General features: G+C 52.9%; 1 protein-coding gene across 5 annotated transcripts in view; it reads left to right on the plus strand.

Moving 5' to 3' along the window:
* MYPT-75D (Myosin phosphatase targeting subunit 75D) overlaps positions 1-24,798 on the plus strand; it is a 219,043-nt gene that overhangs the window by 166,407 nt on the left and 27,838 nt on the right. Inside the window, exon 1 of one of the 5 annotated variants that reach the window (XM_089580359.1) lies at positions 20,192-20,376. The exons of the other annotated variants lie outside the window; for them this stretch is intronic. The gene's annotated coding sequence lies outside the window, so the exon portion shown is untranslated. Of the gene's footprint in view, positions 1-20,191; positions 20,377-24,798 lie in introns of those variants that run through there. 5 annotated transcript variants of the gene reach the window in all.

Consider the following 24,798-nt stretch of genomic DNA (forward strand, 5'->3'; position numbering starts at 1 on the left):
CCGCGTTATGTATTTAAGGATCTTCAAGTTGCAAACTCGACGCTGAAGTTGGGTTGAAAGCGGCGTGTGCTGCTAGCCAAAATATTTTGACGCCTGGAATAAGGAAGGGACGTTGCGGCGCGCTATATATACACGGTACCCTGACACTCGTTTCGGGCTCGATTTTTCTTAACTACGGCAGCGCGGCTTGTGTGAGTGCCATTTTGTTTTCCGGAGCTCTTTCTGGAGGTCGCTGAGGCTTATTTTTGGCTGTGTGGTCTTTCTCGCGTACTGCACTGTTACAGTGCGGTTTCATCCCGCCTGTAATGAATACTAAATAGCTCGCATTCGATACGGGTAGACGTACGACCGCCTTGAAAAGTCCTGTCTGCACTTAGGTGAAGTCCCGCCTTGCATGCATCGCGCCGTCTTGCGACGATGGGTCATGCGCTGTGTGTTGCATCAAAACCGGGTATTTACGAACGGCAAAATCTGCGCTGTATCGTGCGAAAGTGCCGCTATTTTACATTTGTGTTGGTACATGAAGCTTTGAGCGGTGACTGTCCTCGGTTCAGTGCTCGCACGTAAGTTATCTAGGTGACCGCCACAGATTGAACAAATCGCGTGTTCATGAGGCGTGGGCGTTGTCGCGGCTTGCTGCACGAAGCGAGTCGGTGGGTTTGTAATTTCCTTCATTTTGTTTTTCTCTGTGTTTACGTTGTGCGAAGAAGGGGTGGGAGAACGGAAAGCAGCACGAGTAGCCCTGGGGTATCGCACTCTTCATTCTTGTGGATGTGGATTGCCTCGCGCAACGTGAGCCAAATGTATACGGTTAGCCCGCGTAACATGAGCCAGGAGGTGAAGGAAATGAATTGAAGCTGAAGCTATAGTGTTGCCGGTTGCAAGTGGGAAATAGAGGTGATCGTAATCCTGAAGATAAAGGAGAACATTTCATTTAGAGAAGCGCGCACACGCCTTTCAATCCCGCAAAAACACATACGCATATATGGAACGCCGGGGCGTGGTGGCACCACAACAGCCTTCGCGGCGCCTTCCAAGGCGACGTGCTGGGAGCCATGGCCGTCTGCTCCTCTGGCGGAAACGTGCACCCCGCAATCTCAAAAAAAAAAAAAAAAAACAGTCTAGATAACCTATAGATAACATTCCCTGAAGTGATCACATACCCGCCATAATCTGCTTATCATAACCAAGAATCATCCCTACCAGACTGCGGTGGCCGGAATTCCAGCTAGCCCCTTTGCATGACAGTGTCATGCGGAAGACACCGCGAACGTTTTACGCCAGTGGTTTTGTGTCGTGTCCGCTTTGAACTTGCACATCTAATACAGTTTAGTGCGCACTAAATAAGAACAACCTACATGCGATTTATGCAGAGACGTGATGGCACTAAAACCACATTTTATTCTCATGCACGAAACTCGAGAAGCGAAGGCAAAACGTTGCACTCGATTTTAGGTTTTCCACCCCCAGCTTGCTTCACGGAGAAAATGTGTTAGGTAATGAAAAAAAAAAAAAATTACGGAGGGCACTTAAAGGTGCACTGAAGAGGAATCTGAACTCGTCTTTTTGCCGCGGGAACTCGATCTACACGTTCCGAGCGTTCTTAGAAACATCGATTTATTGCCCTGTGTGGCTGATTTTCCTAATTAAATCGAATTAACGTCCGGCTCCCGCCTTTTTTTCTTTTTGAATTCTCCCTCGTACGGTGGGCGGAGTCGACTAACGCGTGGAGTGCCTTGCAGCCAGCTCCGTCGAGGCTTTGCTTTCGCTTTATTTCGTTTTTTAGGTTTCTGTGAATAAACAGTTTCATTCGCAGATAATATAGCCGCAAAATAAGCCCGCAGAAATAAAAATACGCGCGGACTATTTGCTTCTACGGACTACTACTCCGCCGATGGCAGAGCGGCAAGCCGCCACGGGACTGGCTTAAAGGCACTCCACGCGTTGGTCGACTCCGCCCACCGTACGAGGGAGAATTCAAAAAAAAAAAAAAAAGGCGGGAGCCGGACGTTAATTCGATTTAATTACGAAAATCAGCCACACAGGGCAATAAATCGCAGTTTCTAAGAATGCTCGGAACGTGCAGATTGAGTTCCCGCGGCAAAAAGACGAGTTCAGATTCCTCTTTAGTGCACCTTTAAGGCTACGTACGTGTTGTGAATGCCAAAGGATGCACACGGGGTGTTCGGCTCCTTCGTGGGTGTACTACCCTAATGCAGTGGCCCAGCGAAGCTGTCTGTTGGCGCCACTCGAATGGAAGTGCTGAAGGCGACGATACCCAAACCCAGCACGATAGACTGGCAGTTTAACGCGCACGGGGTCTTGTGGTGCGGTGATGGCGTAGTGCTCTAAAAGTGGCCACCCTTATCTTGTCTGTTCGAGCCGGCCTGGGTTCGAAATCCGTTTCTAAAGAAATTTTAAATTTTAATTTTCTGTCTTTCCTTATGATGTTGGCGCTGCCGATGATGTCATGAGGTCGCGTGGGTTTTGGGTCCGTTCCTCGTGGATGGAACACCGGATTTTCTGACTCATGAGCCTATAATTCTTTCGCATTAATAACCTTTACGTTCCTATTAGAAACAAAATTTTTAACGTATTTTCGACACATACTGTTCCGTTAATCTATCAGACAAACATATTTACCCCGTAATTGGGGCATCGCAGCCTTTAGCCGCTCATTCACTAGCGTAGACCTGGCAAAATAAAACTTGTGCATTGCTTTAAAAAACAATGAATAAACTTCTTATAAGCGAGATGTTCGTTGCAGATCGTGCAAGGGAACAACACATAATGGCGTAATTTTCGTAACGGCAGCTGTGTTACGAGAGCGTTTTCACGTCTAGAGGGCATATTTTGCACTTACTGCGTCTGGCAGTGTTCTCTTATTTCGGGTCGTTCACATAGCTCGCGCGCCCACCCTCGCGCTTGCTTCAGTCGGAGTGTCAGCGCGCAGCAAGCGGCCGCGTTCCTTGTGCCCATCAGGTGTTTTCGCGGGTTGCCTTTGGAGCGGAGCAAACGCAAGGAAGCTAATTCTACGCTTATAGAGATTGCTTCATTCATATTCGGTGCTGTACAGCTGTTCAATCAAAATTTTCTTTTTCGAATTGAAACTCACAAATGAAACATCCTGCGTAGCGCCACTGTCTTGAGAGCTCATGAATCGATCTTTAAAATAAACAAAATCGATTAGTATGACGTTAAACGTGCTCCGTCTGTTTGCTCCAAAGGTGGGTGCAAACAGTAACTTTGCCGTTTCATTTTCCTATTGTTTTTTTTTTGCTTTTTGGCGGGTCATGGCAAATACTGCTTGGATTTTCTTTGCTGGTCCTTTATTTCCTTCAATAATGCTGTACTTTAGTCAGCCAGGCTGACAGTATGCCTGGAGCCTGCCCGTATTTTTTTCGTTTTCCTCCTCCTTGATGACGTCAGGAGGAGGTGGCCCTGAAGGCGACCCTGTTGCCGGAGCACTTTGCTGATGCCGCGTGGTGGCCCGGCTACTGCCCGATGTTTGCATAGCAGCGCAGAAGTATAAGCCAGTGGCACGTGAGTTAGTTGAGAAAGGGCCGCGTCAGCGTAAGAGCTTGATTACGAGGGGGCGAGACTCTGATTGTCCATTCAGTGTACAGTCTTGAGTGAAAAAAGATAAGCACGAACGTCATCGGAGTGGCGAAAATAGCACGCGCGGCTGCCGTCGCGGCGTGCTTTGCGAACGGACCCGACCCTTGTGTTATCGGCGTGTTCGTAACCGCAGTGCCCGGCGTTGGTGTCTGTCGCGCCGGTGGCACGTCACTAGTGCTAATATTTTTTTTCTCGCTACTCTACATGGAGAGCATATAAGTGCTTTCGTTAAGCTAACGGTGTGTCGGTTTTAGCTGGCTTTATTACTGGCTGCCGCGGCTGATGGTGGGATGGAAGTTGTGCCGGGAAAATAAGGTCGAGAAAACTGTCCGCGGTCTTTTTGCCCCTGCAGCCCTTTGCCTGCACGTTATAATTTATTTTTAGCCGCAGCATTGGCGAGAGTAGTGTCGTGCGGAGGCAAGGGAGGCGTGTAAAACCTACGTCACTTATTCATTTTCGTGCAGAGGTTGCTTGGCGTTTTGCCTCTGTATTAGCGCCCTTAGCTAATGTGTAAACAGCCTTGGGCTGATTTCTCTGCATCATCGTGCTTGCCATGCAGGGTGTACTGAGTGATCAGGAAATGGAGTGACGTCAGTGAAAACTGGCTGCGGATAGTTTCGCTCGGTGATCCGGTGAATGGCAGTCTACTCTTGAGCGCTGCATGTGTGACGGCGGGGGTAAAAGCGGACCGCGCGTATGTGAAGTCGCCGCCAGTAATGGCGCACCAAGAGTCCTCCTGATTTCAAAACTTCCACCAGTGGACAACGCATGCTGTGTACGGGGCAGTTTCTCGCGCCGGCCCGGTTCTCCGTCCATCACGTGGCGTTGGCGATCGTGTGAGCGCGAATGCAGCTGTCCTCGTGGTCCCGAAGTTGGGTGGTGGTTTCATGGGGGCGTCATTTCGGACGCCTGCATTATCCGATGCTGCGTTCAGGTGCCTCGGGGATTGGCTTTGAAGAATCTAGCGCTGGTCTTCCGAAAAGGGGAAAAAAAAGCACCGTGCGGCCGGAGGAATTCGGAGCCAGTTCCGCGTGCCGTGATGGATGCGTCTGCAATATCCAGGCCGGGGTTCTCACAAGGCTGCAGTCGACGCCGCGTCGTACCGCGGTCGATAGGGCTAATGAGACGGAAGCGCGGCTCTGCCGTCCCGGAGTGAGGAGCCCCCCCTTCGACGGCGGCAGGCTGGCTGCGACCGCCGCCGCGGTGCCTTTGCGCGCTGGCCGCGTCGCGAGCGCGCCACCAGCGGCGCTTGGCGTTGCGATCGACGCCGTAACAGCCGCGCCTGCCCATCCCGCTCTCGGGCTGATGTATGGGGCCGTAAACGTGCCTGCTGAGCGAGGGCTGCTGCGCGGCCGTCACTTGCCGGCCACGGGTGTACCTGGCGGAGCACTGCGGGCGCCGAGGTTTTAACTGACCTTCGAATCCCTCCCGGCGTAGTTTATGGGCTTCTAGCTTCTCGGCAACATATGCGTACGCTCTCGCTTTCACCGCTTTGCATTCTTTATGGCTGCTTCAAAGGATCGGCACCCTGCCGCCTGTTGCGTGTCCCGTTTACACCTCCACTGAGGCGGCGCAAAGGCGGATAGTCCTATGAGGACGTATGGCTACTGGAGAGAAGCGGTTTGCTGGCGTCATTTCTATTCGGATTAGCGAAACGCAATACGCGTTCACGACAGGTGCTCAGTCTCCGTTCAGGCGCCTCCGTAGCACTGCGGCTCCGGCGTTCTCCTGCCGAATACGAGTTCGCGATTTCGATTCCTGGCCGTGGCGGCCGCATCACGATGAGGGGCAATTCGGTAACGCTCGTGTACCAAGATCTTCGCGCACGTTAAGAAACCCCGAGCGGCCAGCATTCGAGGATAGTGCTGTGGTGCTGGCCTGTTGCCTTCAGCGGCTGTACCCAACCTGCCGGTCTTGCACGACGCCCAGCTGTTCAGTAGCCACTATAGCTTCGCACAGCACTTTCGATTAGTCTTCTGTCCAGCCGTGTTGTCGGTTCAGCATTGCACCGTCGCCGTTGCTTTGCTTCCCTTCCGTCTCCCTCTTTCCGCGCCTTTTATGTAAGAGCCCCAACGCGTTCGCTATCCTCCTGTTGCCTGTAGTGCAGCTCTGTCGAGTGCTCCTTGTCCGCGACATTTCCCTTTCCGAAGAGCTTGCTGCATCGAGCCTTCTGAAATGGCTTCGCGTGCTTACAGAGAAGACGCCAGTGCCATTTGTTTCCTGCCTCGCAACGTTGATTCCATTTCTCTGCCCCCTCCCCTCCCAGTCCGACTTTCCGCCACCAGTGTCTCGCATCCCCTCCGTGCGTCAGGTTGCTGCGAAGCCTGTCGTGCTCCTTGTGGGCCTCTCGGGCGCTAAGCACTTGCCCGAGGTGTTTGTTTTTTCTTCGCTCCCGGGCTCTATCCTTTGTGACGGCGTTGAGAGCGCGCTACCCGGCGAGCGTGTGCGCGATCTTAACATCTCTTTCCCGCTCGGCTGCGACCGTGGCCGGAGCACATATGGGTGGGTAGTTTCACTCTGCTCTTGCGTAACAGATTTATCTCGCGCACTTCGTGCTCGCTTTGGGATTCTACGCTCCTTGCCGGGATGCTACTCGGTGATTGCATTCTTTTGTCTCCGTTACAGCGACGTCCCCCCCCCCCCCCCCCCCCCCCCCTATTTTTTTTTCTTCTCACGTTAGCTGAACGTCCGGGCGCTTTCACGCAGCTTACTGCTCACCGTGAGGCTCGCTTTGATAAGCTTATAGCGCGCTAACGTTGTAGTCGGATAGCTTCTCTTACTCGGCAGGTCGCGTGGTTTCTTGTTGCAATGAGGCCGTAATTTATAGGATTGGTGTTCTTACTCTCCGCGTCAATTTTTTTTCTTTTGTTTGCTCGGTGTTTTCGTAAATCTGTTGCGCCGTTTTGCAGTACCAAGATCACTAGTACCGGCTGTGATGTGTATGCACCAGAAAGTAGTCGTGTTGCGTGTGCTGTGCACGCGGATGAAATCGTAGAATGGGATTAAGTGGTCGCTAGTAGAAGCGAAGGGAAGATAACCGATGGTCCCTCAGAGTAATAGAGTGGATTCCAGGACAAGACAAGAGTAGCAGGGGCCGTCCGACACTCAGGTGGGCGGATGAGATTAGGAAGCTTGCGGGGATATAAGGCGGCCGCAGCTGGCACAGCAAAGGGTTAATGGGAGGGAGATGGGAGAGGCCTTTGTCCTACAGTGTAGTCAGGTTCATGATCGTGATTACGACGGCGGTGCGTTGAGACTGCTTTCTGATTCAGCTTGCAGTCATTGTGACTGGACCTTATTGTGTCCCTCTCTCGCCATTTGTTTGCTGCCCGCGAAGGCGAACGCTTCGCTTCCCATCGTTTTCAGTTTCTCGTTTACACGCATAGTTTGCGCCCGACGTTTGGCCCCGTGGAGAGCGTGCGCTAAGGCTTTCCAAGTGAACAGCAGCGCCCTAACTCACACCATGGCGTGTGACAGTCTTAGTAGGGCACGTTGCGGTGTCACTACGCCACCTGCTTGGTGTCGCAAAGCGCGCGCGCGTCCGGTTTCTGCCGAAGCCAAGACTCGCCGCGCTCTTTGCATGACTGGGAGACGCTGGGCGCACCGAAGTGTGGAACAGAGACGCGGCATACGCCTCTTGCAGTGCTGTATATCGTTTCCTTCCGAGACCAATCCGCCGTCGTCGCCGCTTTTAGTAGGATGCCGAGAACACTCGCGACACTTTCCGCCGGAGCGCGTTCCCCATGCATGATGCTGTCGCTTTTTACGGGACTCGGGGCAGCCACTGTGGCAATAGTTCTGTCGTTGTGCGCAAAGGAGCAGAACTGAACAAAAAGGAGAGAGAGAAAGATTTAGACGCTTAACAGTCGCCTCGTTTTCTGCTGAAATAACAACGTTCGGACCAAATCGCGATGACCAGTGCTGTTTGCTCGAAGCAAACTTTTTTTCTCTCTCCTTTCTGCCCCTGGCGGGGGAAACGGCGCGGGGGGATTGGAACCTCGCCCTGCGCACATCAACACAAATATCGCACTTCCCCGGAAGCGCGGACGGCGCGTCGCCGCCGGCGCGGCCAATTTTGCCAGCGGCCGTTGTTCTTTCCAGCGCAGGAGTGGGCGCTGGGGGCGTTGTTCCGCCGGCAAGTGCGCGCACTGTTTGCCCAGCTTTCCGGAGCAAAGCTGGCCGTTTTCCGCTTGGCTCAGTAGGCTGGAGAATATGCGCTAACCCGGGGCGTTGTGTGGCCCCTGCGCTTGGCCACGCATACAGAGCGCCCGCGGGCTGGCACTGCCGGCATTCGAACCGGGCGCGGGAGGAAATGGTCTCTTTTGCGGATGTGTTGACATTTCCTGCTAATTCGTCGGCCGCAAGCATGCGTAGGCTTTGTTGCGAAATCATTTATCGACCTTTTGTTTCCCTCCTCGGTCATTCCCTGTGAGCGCATGAGTGCGTACCTGACCAATGCGTTTATTATCGTTACCTTCATGGTCGCATTTATCGGTGCCGCAATGGTTGCGTGAAAAACCGCTGACCGGGGCTCTCAGCTATTGCAAAGGTCCGACGGGCCGGCGAAGGGAGTCACATGCCTCGGTAGTCGAGCTGCTGGGTAGCTTGAGCGTCATGCTGGACATTACCCCCCGTTTCATCGCTGTCGTCGGTGTTCAGCATCTGTTCTGTTTGGGCTGCTGTCAATATGAGGAGTAGCATTAATCTGGCGCGCGCGTGCAGGTGCTGCCTCGCCTCCGCAGATTTCTGTCCTGCGACCCCGTGGCCAGCCGCAAGACTCATGCGGGAAGCGTGCAGTTGCCGGTCAAGTGCAGGCGCGCGTAGCGCAGCGTGTTGTGCTTGGTGGGGAAATTTCCACGCCTGTGCTTGGACGTATATTATGTTCTGAGAATGAGACTGAGTGTGATGAGCGTGAAGGCATTTTATGCCCACAGTTGCCTCTGGGGACGGAATGGCGGCCGTTGCGATGGAGGGAAACGCTTCACTCCAGTGGAAAGCAAGGCACCGCCGGCGCAGGGGTGCCAGGCGCGCTTGGGCTCACCCTGAAAGGTGGCTTTCCACCAGCTGAGGAGCGTGCGAGACCCGCGGTCACGTTCCACAGAATTTCTCCGAGTGAACGCGGTCCTGCCTTCTCGAGTTGGCTGCGTCGCCACGGGCTGTACAGCTGTGGCGACATTTGTTGTTTCCTGTTGTTTCCCGTGAAACAAATTTTTAGTGAAACGATGTCCCTGCTGAAGGTCATTTATAACGAATGTCACTTGCCACCGGTTTGGTTTCCATTCTTGTTTTTTTTTTTTTTTTTTTAAAGCACTCTAACTGCCGTGTGGTGCATTGTGTAAGATTAGACATCAGTGCACTGGCTTGGCATATACTTGGTGGAAACGTGCAAAGAAATTGCTTTGTTTCATCCGAGCGTATGTTTTCGTATCTATTTTTTTCGATATATTTGCGCAACGACGATGTCATTCCGGTGCTCGTCCATTGATAGCCTCGGCATACGCTTTTTTCCTGTCCCGAGTGCCTGATGGACCGCAGCCAATAGGCTGTCTCCATTTTGGTTGTTATCTTCCGCCTTAGGGAGTCGCAGAGCAGAGGCGCTGCGGCGAGAAAGGGTGCGCGGCCAGCTGCTTCTCTTGTACGCCACCCTCTCGTCGTCCGTACGAGTGGCGCTCCGGGTGTTCGGACGGCGTGACATGGCGAGTGCTCCGGAGTTGGGCTCCAGTGCGGTGGTATTGACCGCCGCAGTGCGCCTTCATCGTACCAGGCGCGCTTCCTGCTCCGTATCGGGCCGCCTATACTGTTCCCGGGGAAGCGGGTACTACCTCCCTGTGCGGTTCGAAGCACCCCGTTGTGTCTGGCGTTTTCGCCTCTGCTGGCGGGACGATTTTCTCCTCTTTCCTCGAGCGACGACCACGGGCGCGTCTTTCCGTCCTTTGACGAGAAATCGAAAGCGGGCGTCCTCAAAGGGGAGGAAAACAATCCCGGGTAGTGCGACGGGAGAGGTGCCAGCTGCTGGCCAGCCGGCGGGCTGCCTCTCCGGCGCTGCTTGGGGGGCATCGATCAGGACACTATCTGGGCCATTGATGCGGCGTCCGCTGCACCATCCATCTCTGGGCCCAGTTCTCGCCAGTCAGCTGCCGGACGGCGGTGTCCAAAAGTGGCCTCCCTCGCTCCGCCCGACGCGCTTTGCCACCGCGGTGGCCGGGCTCACTCGCGGACACGTGGCTGTCGGGAGCTGCCAGTGGCCGTCCTCAGTGGGCGAAGACCGCCGGTCTTGGGGGGGGGGTGCGGTTGATTCGGAAGCGTCTTTACGGGTGACGATGACGAACGTGAAAGGCGAAGCTGCCGGCAACGGCGCTGGAGATTTGTAACCTATAGAGCCGAGGGCTAATGTGACAGGAGGCAGTCCGGTGGCTGCTGGGCAGGTTCGTTAATTCTAAGCGCGTTTTCCTGCACACGGTTGTAGCGCTGAAAAGGGGAATGGCGGCGTAGCGCTGTCCCCGCCGAGGCTCACGCATGGGGAAGACATTTGCGTAGTGTCGCTACCTGGCGCCCCGTTAGCGCCCTGGTGCAGACGTTCAAGTTTCCCGGCTAGCGCTTGCCCATCTCCATTGACTCTCCTTAGATGCCTGCTGGTCTCGCTGTCCCCGAAGCAAACTATTCGAAAAGGAATTGGGACACTGCGCAGTCAAGATTTTCCTCCGGGATAGACAAATGTCCTCGATGCGAAGGAAGCAGCCTGAAGCCAGTAGAGGCAAGACAGGGAAGCCGGAATGACATCCATCTATGCCGCCTGCTAAGAGAGGGAGGCGTCAGCGAAAGTACCGGATTCGCCAAGGCTTATGCTCATGAGCAACATCCGCAGGACTCCGGCATTTGAAATGCTGTTCATGCAGCGAATACGCCGAGGCCACGTGGGACGTTCTCAGAGGTCTCGAGCGCACGAAGGTCTTTTACAGCTGCCGCCATAATATCGGAAAGAACTGTCAATTTCCACCGGCTTATCGTGGGTACTTTTTTTTTTGTTGCTAAGTCTATGGGATGCACATATTTTGAGTTGACACCCATATTGACCCGAGGCGGGTCAAATGAATGAGGCGAGACTCGCAGTAGCATGGACGCAGACGGAATATTAGAACCAGTACGAGACCCTTTATATAGGGCACGTATGGGGACTAAATATACAAGGGGCTCACATCGTACGTAGGGCAATGACTGCGGCACTTCCCTACACTTGGGAGCACATAGAACCGAAACTCGGGTTACAACAACATCGTAAGAAGACATTTTGAGTGAGACGATTTTCAGCATAGAGCGAAAGTCTCACGAGCGTTACGCGTGTTTACCGATTGTAAACACCCTTGCTGAGAACGTTCAACTGCTTTTGCCTCTGTCGTGTTGCGCATGCGTCTGAGCGTGCGTATCCTCATTCACGGCATCTTTTTAACCTCTGCCTGCTCCGTTCACTCTTGTTTTAAATTCTCGACGAAGTTCGCTTCTAATTGGGGAGCGCTTTTCGGTCATCTGCGGGAAGACGAAATGTGTGTGGAAACACGTCTCACGTGAGCCGTCCTTTGCCCTCTTCTTTCGACAGCCACCAGCTGCCCTCTGCCGGAAATAATCTCTCGTCCCGAGGTTCGCGCTTTCGAGTTGCCCCGGTTTGTGCGTCCTGCGGCTGGCAGGCTTATCCTGCCGAGTTGCACACCGCGGGGGACAAAGCAGTCCGGCTTCCTTGGATGAACACATCCGGACTGTTCCTGGCCGGGGCGAAGGGGCCGACATCGCGCCTTCTTCGGTGGCGCTCAGCGGGCCCCAATCTCGTCGGTGCAGAGTGGCTTTCTCGCTGATCGCCCCTGCGGTTGCGCCTCGGCGAGCAGACTAGTCTCATTTCTGCGGACAGATCGAATGGCACCTCTAGCGTGCGCGGATCACGGCGGAGCAGTCCCGGCGCCTTTTCCCCTTCGGGAACAAAGGGCTTTGGACCGCCTGGGGACACATTACCATATAAACGGGATCAGGGTCGGGGCCCGCCCCGGAGACGCGAGGCCACGCCGCCACTCCTGTCGCGGTCGGCGTCTGCAGGCTTCGAGTGTCCGCGCCCCCGATCCCCGATGTCGAGGCTGGGCGAGCGATATTGCGGAGACCGCCGGGCTCGCGGGGCGGCGACATCGGGACGGTGAACGGAACCACCCGACCGGCGCCGTAAAAGCGCTCTCAAGCACAACGAGGAGCGAAGGAAACGAAAAGGATAAACCGCGATAGTCGGTGTCAGGTCGCTGTCGTGCGGGCGTTTTTCGAACAGTCGGCTGAAGTCGCTTCCGCAAAGCCGGACGCTTCCCTTTTGTGTCGCGTTCTGATCTTTGCGAAACTTCATTCCTTCCCTGCTGGAATTCTAAGAGGGATTCGTTTTTGTCCTTCGCTTGCTTGAGACGTCTGCGGAAAACAATGTTTACGAAAAAAAAAAACAAAAAACAAGCACCTTCCCATCTATGGCCTGGTGTCAAGTGGGGCCTTCCTTGAAGCAGATCTGTTGCAGCAAATAGACAGACCGAGATGAGACAGCGGTCAAGCCACCTTTGTTGTTTCGTCATAGTTTGTGTTTGTCTACCGCGGAAAGACGGAAAATAAGTATGTCGTATCGGAGCTTGCGAATGAGTTATATTGAAGGAGCACCCGTCCGTAGTTGTCTGACATTGTATTGGGCTAGCCTTCCTTCTACTCTTTCTCATCACCCCCCCCCCCCCCCCTCCCTTTGTTTTTCACTATCCATTACGTCTGCTGAATTTTTCCAACGACTTCGGCATTGCGCGCATGTGCTTTCACCCCCCCCCCCCCCCCCCACACACACACACTCTCTCTCTCTCTCTTTTCACATTTCAAGTCTTCTTGGAACTGACTTTAAAACAGGGAGCAGTCAAAATGGGTTGATAGAATCCCGAGGTGGATAGAGCAAGGCTGTTTTGACAGGGTTGTTCGATCTGGAACTTAGCGGAAAATGTGTGCGGATATATCTTTTCGTTGTGCGGACGTAAATAGCTGTTGAAAGGTTGCAGCATGGAACTGTGAAGTCGCGCGTAGTCGCTGCTCTGTTTGAACGTTCGGCCCGCCAGCGGCTGCGCATCGTTGCCACGAAGAGGCCCCTGCGCGGTGGGCCCTGCCGCAGCATTCGTCGCTTTGCGGAAAAGGCTGCTTCGCGGAACTTGCTTGAAGATGGCCTCGCAGTCTGTGTACTTGCTTGATTGTACAGCAACAGAAATGCGTCATGAAGAGGCGGCTGAATATTGGCCATGCGTGGATAATGCATCCAGAAAAAATGAAAAGAAAACGAACTGGTCCAAATGGGTGGCACGGAAATGAAACGACAGGTTCACCGCTTCTTCCTTCTTTCATTTTTTTTTTTTTGCATTCGTTCTCGTGGCCGCTGTTTTTGACAGACGCGGAAAGCGCATTGCTTCTTCGTTCTCTGCATGAGCGACCGTAGCTAGTGTTTGTTCGTTCCCGCAGTACTGTGTTTATGTAATTTATTTAAGTGTGCACGTACGGGCGGAACTGCACGCTAACTGTGGTGCGTTCCTTTGCGAAGACGCTGATGCATCCGTGTGTTGGCGTTTAATTGGAGGTCTTCGAAAATGACGTCGGGTGTACTTTTCTTACGGATTGCGCGCGCAAATCTGTAGCAGCCCCGAATGCTTATTTTCCGAGCATCCGAGTGGGTACGAAAGGTGTAGTTGTTTCTAGGGTGTTTTCTTGTAGCAGTAAATTCGGAACAGCTGGGCGCGCTTTATTTACTTTTTGTGTAGTGTTTTCCGAGGGTCGATCCACGACTGTGCAGTTTAGTTTTGCTGGAACAGCCTTTCCAAAAGCATCCACTGCATGTTAGTTTGTTGTGGGAAAGAGCTCCTCGGACTCCTATTTTTTTTTTTTTGTTTAAAGGCGAAAGCATTATTAGCACAAAAGGCGCCGTCCGTCGGCTTGCCTGGCATGAAAATTCCTCAGTGACGTCACCGTGCTCTCGCATGACGTTAGCAGTAGACCGTAAGATAGTGGCGTCCACAGCGGAGAAGGAAGAATAAAATTTATTCCGAAGATGCGGGAAATTGAACCAAGGAGCTTCAGATTGCGAGACCAGCACGCAATTCATTGGCTACAAAACCGCGTTGCGTCTTGGCAAATAAAGGTGAACCTGGTGTATGCGATTCCTGTATGCTAATGAGTGCGTGTGTCATTTTGAAGGAAGGAATCATTAATGAACATCGCAACACAGCTCACGATGAGACGATGCTTTCTCATTCAAAGCACGTAAGCAGTCTCAAGTGCCACCCGTAACTGAAGACGTAAGACGTGATCCGATTTACGCCGGCACAGTCGTGAACTGCAGCTTAATTTTGTGTGAAAAAAAAAAAAATCCGAGGTGGGGTGCGGAGAGCCCCCAACGCACGATTCGTCTTGTGCGCTTGACAAAGACCTGAAAGTGAACTTTATAGAAGCACTATCCAGCAAAGGAATAAATACTATAAGCGCAAATCGTGCGTTGATAGGTATTCTGGGAGCAGTCGTTCCCAAAACTGGCCGCTAGATTGCTGTTTCTGCAACGGCCATATAGTTCAGCCGTTGAATACGCCAGGGCGCATTTCTGCGTGAGAAGCGGGCTTTTGTAATAAGCCTGCCGTGTATTACTAAATTACTTTCAGTAGCTGAATTAGAAAAAGCGATGGAGTTGCGATTACTGATGGAAACCGGCGTGCCCCCTTCATGCCCAGTTGGAAAAAGGCTGCTGTTCCCCCCCCCCCCCCCCCCCCCCCCCCCAAGAATTTGCTTCATGGAGCGTAGCGTGTCCGCTGCTGTTGTGGTTACTCGGGTCCGCAGTGTGCCATCCCCTCGGTTCTCTCGGTTTGCTTCCGCCGTGCGGATGACGCGGTGCGCCGGGTGTAAGCCCAGAGAACGAGATTGCTGGGGCGATCCCAGCCGTATGGCCGCTTTCATCTCGGGGCAGACACGACGGACGGGGGAGGGGAGCGAATCGTTGTCTCATCCCTGGAAGGAAGCGAGCCCGCCTTTCTTTGCCGCTGCTTGCCGCCCTCGGTGCCGTAGCTTGGGCAAATTGGCCGCGTTACGAGGCGGCCGGTGAATCTTGTCAGGCGGGCGTCCTCCCATCGCCGGTGAAAAGCGACGACTCCTGGCGCTCGCGCCGAGCGGCCGATATTGCGCGCGCCGAAAGGCTTTATCGTAACTCGAACTGATCGGCCGCGTTCCGCGCCCGGGTTGACGCTCCTGTCAGGCCGAACGGCCCGATATAGTGGCTGGCCGGGGGAACATGGCGGCGGCTGGCGTAAATAAATAGCTTTAAGTGTGAGTAAACGGCCTGTCGAGACGGGGCCGGGTCGGCCGCTTCGTGGGGCCGCGCTCCGCTTCCCACGCCTCGGCAGCAGCGGTCCGCGTGCCGGCGCTCGTCCCGCCACCCTGACCTCGCGCTTCGCGCGCGGAGCTGTCCGACGTCACCCTGCTCACTGTCGGGGCGCTTTTGTGCTTCTGCCTTCTCACCTCTGCGCTGACGGCGCCCCGCGTCAATTTCAAGGTCGCGGTTTCGATCTTCGCTGCGTAGTACCTCTGGCAGCAGCGTTTTCACGCGTCCTGTGGTTTGATGGCGCGCTGCCGCCGGTCTTCGAGTTTTGAGGCCCCTTCGTTATTTTTGGGACTGCATCAAGTAATTGCGCATGGTTGTGCGTACGCAGAGCCTGAATACTTTGCCTAGTGGTACGTTGCGAAGGAAAAAAAGCCGTTGAGGGGTGTTATGCGCCTGGGCGCTGATTTGTAAACCGTTCATCCGTGGCTCCGGCGAACTTTGCAGCGAAGGCAGCTTTTGTGTAAATAATGAACCTGGAAGCCACCATGTGTTCAGTGTCAGTGTTCTTTTTTTTTTTTTTACGGAAGTTTGCCACCTTTTTGAATTTTATCCTTTAGTTACGAAAGAACACTACGGAACTGCACCCTGTTTGGAAGGTGCAGCCTCGTTCGCTTCGCAACTAATCGTAACTCTGGCTCTCTCTCATATTCTCTCTTGTCAAGGCAGAATTTTTCGTAAGCGCATTCCGTTTATTCGCGGAACCTACTGCAGGTGCGGACGGAAGTGAACGGAGCTCGTTATGGCCTTCTAACCCAAGTTTCTACTTTCCTAGTGACATTTAGAAGGTATGGTATACGAAAGCTTCTACGGTCTCTCACGAGCGCACACTCTTCTGTTTTTTAGAAATCATTAGGTGGTTCACTTTCAAGGAAGGTCATGTCCGCAAAAGTGTGTGCAAGAAACGGCATCATGTGACGTCACGAGCCGACGAGTCACTTGATGAAGATGACGTCACATAATTAATAACGGACGCTAATTAACATGACTTATTAATTCTAGTTAATGCATTTAGACTAAGACAAATTAGTACAATTAGTGGTGACATTAAACGAGTGTGACGTCATGCCAGGTCACGTGACAACAGTATGCGACGTCACACAGTCACGTGACAACGATATAATGTGACGTCATACCAAGTCCCCCCCCCCACATCCTCACCTCCTAATCTGTGAAGGTGTAGATGAAATCCCAGCGAATAGTCACTGGCTATCCTCAGTATTGCCGACTACATTCGCATTAAAACTGTGAGCAACCGTTCGTCGTACAGGGTTCCGGGTGGTTTCATAATTTCTCTTTGCATATAGCTTGCATGTTTTAGTCAAGCTGGAGGCTAGCTTGCGGCAGGGGTTCGGACCGACTACATATGCACCTTCAGTTGCATGCTTTAAGGCGCGGTTGAGGTGTCCATGGAGATGTGAGAGCTACTGTGTCCTTTCCTTTCCTCAAAAGCCTTTCCTTTCCTCAGAACACATGCTTTCGCATTCCTCCACGTAAGCAGACGTAAGTGCCCTCAGGAGTTTTTTTGGGGCGGACTATATTGAACTTACAGCGGAATAACGTGCTCCGTGCACTCATGCCCGCGCCCGAACCATTTTTCAAATATGAGAGGCTTAACGCTGGCGAAATCAACGGTGTTCTCAGCCAAGCTGTCGGAGGGTCACATATTCTCGCAGAATTCCTTGGAGTGTCGCAGTCTAACGCAGTCGCGCCCGAACACGGTCCTTGACCTCTGATGAGGAACGAAGAGAACTACTATCCGCTGGTGAGGACGGAAATCGAGCCGTCGGCCTGCAGATTGCAAGAGTGCATGACTTATGGGCCCATCGCTGCCAGCCTGCGCCTGGAGCAGCTAATCCTTGTGGCAAAGCGTGCTGTGCGTGTCGAAGAAGGATAATTCTTGGGCATCGCTGCGAAGGGGGCGTCGATGGTGGGAACGAGCACTCCGTGCAGGGGCGAAATGTATGGCCGTCCCCCGCACGGTAGCTACGTTCCGGCCACTTCGAGTCGGTGATTTACGACAGTGCATGCATTTCTGGCGATTTCTTGCTGAGCGAGCTATTGCACTCACTGAGAAGCTGTGATTTTCACATGTGAAGGTCACAGGTTTGCGCAGTATTGGGCTTTGCGTTCACCTATTTGGCGCATCGTATCTCCTGATAATGTGGTGAGAATTTTTCGACGTGGTGGCTGGAGAAAATTCCGGGGCTGATTGTTGCTCTACAGTGGGAATTTAGTTAGCCCGACGTGTTGATGCGAGCCATGAATCTGATGCGAATGAACCTTGGCGGGCTACGAATACTCTGCTGTCCTGAGCAAAAGTATAAGAGTGGTGTTGAGACCAGCGCAGTGCCCATCTGCGTTCGATATTTTCCGTTAAACTCGTTGTACTGCCGGTGGGCGATATTGTGCGTCAATAAGAGCCGATCAGTGGTGCTTGAGTATGGCCGTGCGTGTATTCGCTGCCGATCAAGCGTCGTCATACACTACCGAGCCGAGCTGGACACGTTCCTGTCGGCGGGTAGCTCGCGCAGATAACGTACGCCTCATACGTATAATTTTGCAGGTAAGGTAGCATTCGCAGCTAATCGGTATCCGCACTGTCTTTTCGCTCTGTTGGCAACTGAGCACACCTAGCGGAAGAGTAGTAGTCGCGCGATGAACGTGTGCTGTCCTGAGCAGTATGAGAGGGAACAAAGTTACAAGGAACAGAGCAGTCATTTAATTCTTGATCGGTATTTATTTGTGACAAGCACTGTTTTTTTTTTACTGTTTTCTGGCTGCTTTTATGTAGTTACTCGGAGTATTTTTCTATTTTGTTCAACTGAATAATAATAAAAAAAAAATGGGGAAAGTTTTTGTAGCAGTTGCGTGTCTGGTGACATTTCCGATGCCAAATTGTAGAGCGTGTCAAAAAATGCCTTTCATCAGTGATGTGTTCTATAGGTGAGTTTTTTCCGCGTTGAAAAGACAGCGTGCGAAATATGAAAAAAAAAAAAAAATGGCAGTGGCTCAGCTTGGTTAAGCCCGGAAATTGTGAAAGCAACTTCATCCGTTTCCTCAGCCCGCATCCGCCGTGTCTACCGCCGCTCTGCGCCGACGGTTGGTTGGTTGCGACTGAGAGAAGGATGAAAAGGAAAGTGCACGGGCTGCCTACTGGCTCGAGCCAAGCCACGACCGCTGCCACGTGCAAATAGAAGAGAGTTGAAAGATATGAGGAAAGATAAACACCACTCATTAAACTTGGCCCTGCACTTGTAGATGCACCCGCATCAAGCGATGTTGACCGGCGTGCTCGCCAGGCTGCTGCATACGCACGTTGTTTAGCTAGCCGTTCTTCCCGTTCTTCGTCAGTTTCTTCGGCGCGGCGCCGTCGCTTGGCCGCAGCAGATTGTTCCAGCCTCGCCTTGTACAGGGTCGTCCACTCTTAGTTGGAATACGCTAGCGCATGGCCGTGCTCTGTGAAGGGTCACTGCGTCCGAAACGGCTGCGCATCGAAGCGAAGTGGCAGATGACGCGAAGCCCCACGTCCAGGTACACCTTCTCGTGCGCCACTTTGCTGCGATGAGCGACTGTGTCGCACGCGGTGGCCCTCTGAAGAGTGCGGCCATGCGCTAGCGGGTTCTAACTAAGAGTGGGCGACCCTGTACACATCATCCGACATAGCGCACTGAGAGGAGCGCAGCTGCAGCTTTAGTATTTGCTGCCGCTTTAGTATTTGTCGCCGGAATTTTCTACTAAAACGTTATTTTGCTAACTTATTTCATTATTCATTGAACAAAATACTGTTAACTACTTGCAATGGTCAACAGCGTGGCCAAAGTTGCCTCCACCTATCTTGCCTCGATGAAGTTTTCATCTTTGGCTAAAATTAGTTGGGGCACCTGCTATAGCGCGAAGGGTTCGTCCTGCTCCATTAGCAGGTGCCGCATTTGCCCTGTCCAGCCTTTCTTGCTTATGAACCGAAGAGCACTTCTTCCGTGGTCACCAACTGTTGTCACCATCGCCGATATGTCATAGTGCGCGTTTCTGCAGAAACGAGCGAGTGGGGAGAGCTGCTTTTCTTATTATTTTTCCTCCCACCTCGTCTTGTCCCACCGCGGTGCATAGAGCAGGAAACGAACGGCGTGAGTTCTCCGCTGTTGACGAGCCTCTTATGTGGAGGAAACAAGTGGTACTATGACACGGGGAACTCGACACAAGACGTCATAAATTGGCAGCTGGCGCGGAGCTTGGAGGGTCGATATCTGATGAACGCGATGTGCTGAACCCAGCATTTCCCAGTACCACTCTAGCGACAGCGCGCCGTTACTATTTTTTTTTGTCCTTCCAGGCCGCTCGGGTTGTCAGCTGTGCTCTCCGAGTGCGCCGCGGTCGCAGCCCGCATTGTTTTCGGTACTTTGTTAGGGTCCTTGCGGGGCGTCGTTTTCGGATGGTGACATCGCGCCATCAATTTCCCGACACGGGGGAGGAACAGCATCGTATGACAAAACACTTTACGGGCTTGAGCGGCACTGTTTGACGACGCTGGAGAGGGCAGTTTCCGACGCTGCAAGAGGAGAAAGCGGAGAGTGCGAGCGTCCACAATTTTCTCGTGCCGGGACCGAACAGCGGACGGCGGATGCAGTGCCCGGTTCGTCGGTCTTATTGCGTTGGCGCCGGCGCATTCGCCGCCAGTATCGGGTTGTCCTACTTTTCAAGCGGGCGCAGTAACGGCTGCGTTCGTGGCGCTTAGAACTCGCGCACGGCAACTTGCGCGCATTCGGCGTGACCGAACGCTCTTGCTTGTCTCGCGCTTGGGCTTAGCTGTAAGACGTTTACGTTCCTCCGTCTTTACTTTTCTCTCTGCGCGCAGAGTGGAAAGCACTGCACGGCTGTCGTCTTTGCGGTTAGGCGGAAAAGGAAGCGCAGTGTGCAGTTCTCACGAAAGTGACCATTTGAAAGAGTTAAAGGAGTATATGCTACCATATTAAGGTAGGATGTTGTCTTCTGTGTAATGATGTTTAAGACATTACTGTGCATGGGCCACGATGTGGTTGGTATTCGCCTGCTGCTGGTCAATAATTTGTAACTGAATTTCTTCTCTCACCTTTCTCGGTTTCGGTTTCAACAGCTAAGCGATGGCTATGACGTCAAAGGTCATAGGCCACGTGAGGCGTGAAGAAAACTGCAATATTGTCGCTGCTTCTTCAAGCGTTGTGATTCCGGTTCTTGAGGCAGGCTAGCTTTAACGTTGTAGTGAAGTAAAACGATGAAGCAGCGATTATGTCGTAGTTCTGTTCATGCCTCACGTGACGTATACTGGCCTTTGCCGTCGTAGCCATCGCTATAGGCTGTTGGAACCGAACGTGGAACAGGTGAGTGAAGAAATTATAGTCTGAATTATTTAGCGCTCGCAGGGGAATGCCACGTGGCGATCCAAGTGTACTGATGTCTTACTTACCGCCGCCGCGGGGGCTCAGTGGTTAGGGCGCTCGGCTGCTGACCCGAAAGACGCGGGTGCGATCCCGGCCGCGGCGGCCGAATTTCGATGGAGGCGAAATTCTAGAAGCCCGTGCGCTGTGCGATGTCAGGGCACGTTAAAGAACCCCAGGTGGTCGAAATTGTCCGGAGCCATTCACTGCGGCGTCCCTCATAGCCCGAGTCGCTTTGGGACGTTAAACCCCAGTAAACCAAACTAATGTCTTACGCATCATTACAAAGAAAGCACTCAGCCAAAATATTTAACGTCTGTGCTGCACGGATTGGGGATATGCTGCGCTACTGCGGTGTCTGAGGCTGGCCGTTGGCCCCAACTGCTGTAATAAATCATCCTAATAGGCACGTGCTCCATCATGTGCACAGCCAAAGCCGCCGTATGGATCGCCAAATTACGCCCCGAGAGGAGTGAAGCCCGCACGAAAGATGTCTATTCGATCGGGCTGGCGTTCGGACCAGCTGTATCTCTGTTTTTCTTCCAAGCGGCCGGCCAGTGAATAGCTATCATCTCCGGGTTGTCGCGATATGACAGCACGCGTTGACGTTAGCGCGTTGCCCTCCGAAATTTGCAACAGAGCTGGGGCATACAGCGCTCATGGTGGCAACGGTCAGTTCTGTCAGCGCAAACTTTGGGCGGCGCATATTTGGTACTTGCGTCTTGAGGGAATGTGTACGTAGTCTCGAAGAGCGATTGGCTTCCGCGTGTGCAGTATATTAATATCCCGTGATGTCAGTGGCCGAAGCCATTTACGTAATCAGCGGTTGGCTAACCGTAACCACTGCGCGTAAATGTTCTATAGTGGGAAATAACGCCACTGGAGGCAGAATTCGCGTCTCGGCTACATGTAGCAAAGAAAAAGACTGATTGGTTACTGCATCTATTTAGCCAATATTCATGGTCTCTGGATTAAAACGTTGACTACGTACTGGGGTAAGGGGCTTCAACGTTTTATTCTGCGTGGTACTTCATTTTCTTCGGTGCCGCCTTCCTTACTTTTTTTCTTTTTTGAAGTTGAGACTGTGGAAGTGTTGAAATAGCTTGCAGCCCATGAGTGGGAGTTTACCAGCTAGGAACACAGGTGTGAGCTTTCTCGAGAACTTCCGCGTCTACCTTTCTGGCACCGTGCACGCGTGCGCGCACAGTTATTCCACGCGATTCTGCTCCGGATGGTAGCCCTCAGTTCGTGCAGACAGGCTGCGCCACCTCGGTGCTCCACGGAAAGGCTCGGTGCATGGTGCGCCGGGCGTGGCCGGGCCAGACGCTGGCGCCAGTGCGTGTGGTGTGAAGGGGCGTGAATGACACGCGCGGAGAGGAAGTAGGCAGGGCCCCTGACTTTCTTTTCCTTCCCCTTTTCATTTCTCATGTCAGCTTGGGCCTTTGGACTGGCACGAACACCAGCGCGGTCGGCCCGAGTTGTGCCTGGGCGACGTTTTATGGGCTGTGACATGGCTGCGGTGGCCAGTGACGCGTGTTTTTGTTTTTCCCTTTCAGGCTCTCGCATCCTTTCGTCTGCCGCCTTGCTTTCGCTTCCCAGTGCTGCCTTCTTGTTCATACTCTGGGAAGCGGTGATTGATGGGCACCCCTCCTTTTTTTCTGCCCGCTGTCACTGAGGCGTGGTTGTCTGTCGCATGGCGTTGCAGCGGTGGTTCTTTTCTGCCAAACGAAACGCGATCGAAGACAGAACTGCGATGCTGGGGCATTTGCCACGAAAGTGTGGTAGTCTCCGAATTTTGGTTTTATTCTGTCCTGACCCGTGTATGCGTGTTCTTCTTGCGCGAATAGGCCGCCGTCTTCTACTTGGAGCAGTGCACCCACTGACGAATTGGGAAAATGGCGGTTTTTTATTTAGTCGGAAGATGCCAGCAGTCATTCAGTGAAGGCAGGCTTTCAGGTTTTCCACGCGAAATGTGAAATTCCGATATTTCGAGTACAGATAAATTAAAGGTGCAATAAGGTAGAGAACACGTCTCCGATAAGGGCCAGGCCGAAGCCGCCGTATGCTGGATGTTTGATGTATAATGTTCTGCAGTTTTTAAAATAGACTTTATTGAGCTACTAGAGCACTTTTTTTTTTGGCATAGCATTATCAGCGGTACGTGTAGCGCATCGGAATACAGCTAAGACGCGCTTATTTTTTAGTAAGCTGGTTAACTAATACTGAGTGAACTTTTTAACCTGCCAGCCTGTTATAGTCTCCTTATTTATCAAGAGGCGTGTAGGATATACCGTAAGTAATATCCAAATCAGCTTTTAGAATTTCGAAAACGCGGTTACTCTCGGCGCTGTGCCCCAACAAATATTGTCTGCATCGCGCCAAAATGCATGCGCTTTCGAGAAGCTTGCAGGCAAAGCAACCCCTCCAGTGCACGTAACTCGTCGAAATATGAGAATGTGTTGGGCTACAGCGCCATATGGACAGTGGCGGTCCCAGAGCGTGGTTTTAGGGGCGGCGGAGGGTGGGGGGGGGGACAGATTTCCGTATATCAAAAAAAAAAAAGAAAAGAAAATAGAAACAACCACTTTTTATTTATTTTATTTGCGCCAAAAATTTTGTGCGCTTTGTTGTTGAAAAATAAATGGCGAAAGGTATATAGATGTTGTACCATTACTCAATATTTGAATGTTAACGTTTACGCGAGCAATATTCATTTGAATACCAGGGAAAACAAGCCGACGGCTGAGATATCCCGCCACGGCATGTCCACGAAGGTCAAAGCACCAGCGTGGACATTCACCACTGGGATTAGCGGCCTTCATTACTTACAGTTCTAGGAAGTGGCTTTGTTCCGCCCTCAGTACCCTCCTTCAAGGCGGCTGGTCGGTGCTCCTTGTCAAGCCAAAAAGGGATGATCCCATCTGGCGTCGCTGTGTCCCATAGTGGGATAAAGACATGAATGGGTGGCTCCTTGCCGCACCGACGAGGTTGCTGGACACCGAAACCACAGGTGAATGGCACTGCCGTCGTCGCCGCGCCGGCGGCATGGCAAGACAACGATGTGGGCACGGCAGGATCGCGATACCTCGAAAATCACTACGAATTGTGCTTGTATATCTACCAACGTGGAGAACGTGGAATTGTGTGAAATAAGGCAGCCGCTAACACGGTGAACGTACAAAGTAGGGGACTACTTGACGCATCACGGAGGAAAAAGTTTTCCAGTTCTACGTCAAAAATTACATCTCGCCCTATGAGAGCCCGAAAGCGGACGTTCGGGAAAATGTGCAAAGGTTTTTTTTTTTGGAAAAAGGGGGGGGGGGGGCGACCCCCCCCCCCCCCCCTCCTCTTTAGGACCGCCACTGCATATGGATATATTTACTTGTAGTCGGCTGCACGCCTCTCGATAAATAAGGAGACTACAGCAAAGACGTGAGAAAGCGTACGTGTGTTTAGCCTGATTGGCTCATGGTTTTGCTTTGCTGGGTCGTCGGCACGTCTGGCGACGGTATTAGACTCAGGTTCTCTGATCGAGGTGAAGCTGATCTGATCTGTTCGCGCCGCAGATGGAAGTCCAAGACGGCGGTGTGCTGCAGTTTAACACGAGGCGTGTTCGGCAGCGTTGCGTCATGTGATGCATTTATGTTTATGGAAATATTTAGTCCCTGGAAGGGCCGCATGATGGACCGCCACGCCGAATCACCACGGCCATCGATATCTTTGTTCCGTGAGCAGTGCGCTGACACAAGGCATTTATTGCCGCTACAACAATTAGACACTTTTAGCTAGGCGTACGCAGTGGGCTTACGTACGCAACGACCGTGCGGGTAGCGAATGCGCGTGCGCAGAGAGCCACGTGTCTCGCCGCGTCTCACCAGAACGCGCGCGCGCTACGGGAACGTTGCGGGTTGCGTTGACAAGATGGCGGCGCGCTGCTCGTCCGCTGCGGATCAAACACATGTCGCCACTGCATTCTTTGACGCGATCGCTCGCTCTAAATGGTGGCGTTCGCTTTTATTTCGCACTCGCTTGCCCACACCCAGAGGTATTAGCGGCAACTAGCCCGGCGTTATTTCGCACTTTCGCCCACATTAGAATGTTCGGCCACGCTGCGGCAGGGGAGAGCTCCGAGGCTGGACGGGACGAGCTCGCGGGATGTTTCCACGAAGCTTCGCCTGCTGGCGGAGAGCGGAGCCGCGCCGAAGCGTCAACGCTCGAAGCCTCTCCCTCGAGGGAGAGGCTTTCTTTCTCGGCGTCACGCCATCTGTAGCCGCGTTTTAATGAATGCGACGTACAAAATGCGCCTTGAGCCGATTTTGAGAAGGAAAGGCAATACTCGGCCTCTGCTCTCTTCCTCGACGCTTT

The sequence above is a fragment of the Amblyomma mixtum genome, chromosome 3 (assembly GCF_055824585.1).
Source record: "Amblyomma mixtum isolate Tamu chromosome 3, ASM5582458v1, whole genome shotgun sequence".
Lineage (NCBI taxonomy): Eukaryota > Metazoa > Arthropoda > Arachnida > Ixodida > Ixodidae > Amblyomma > Amblyomma mixtum.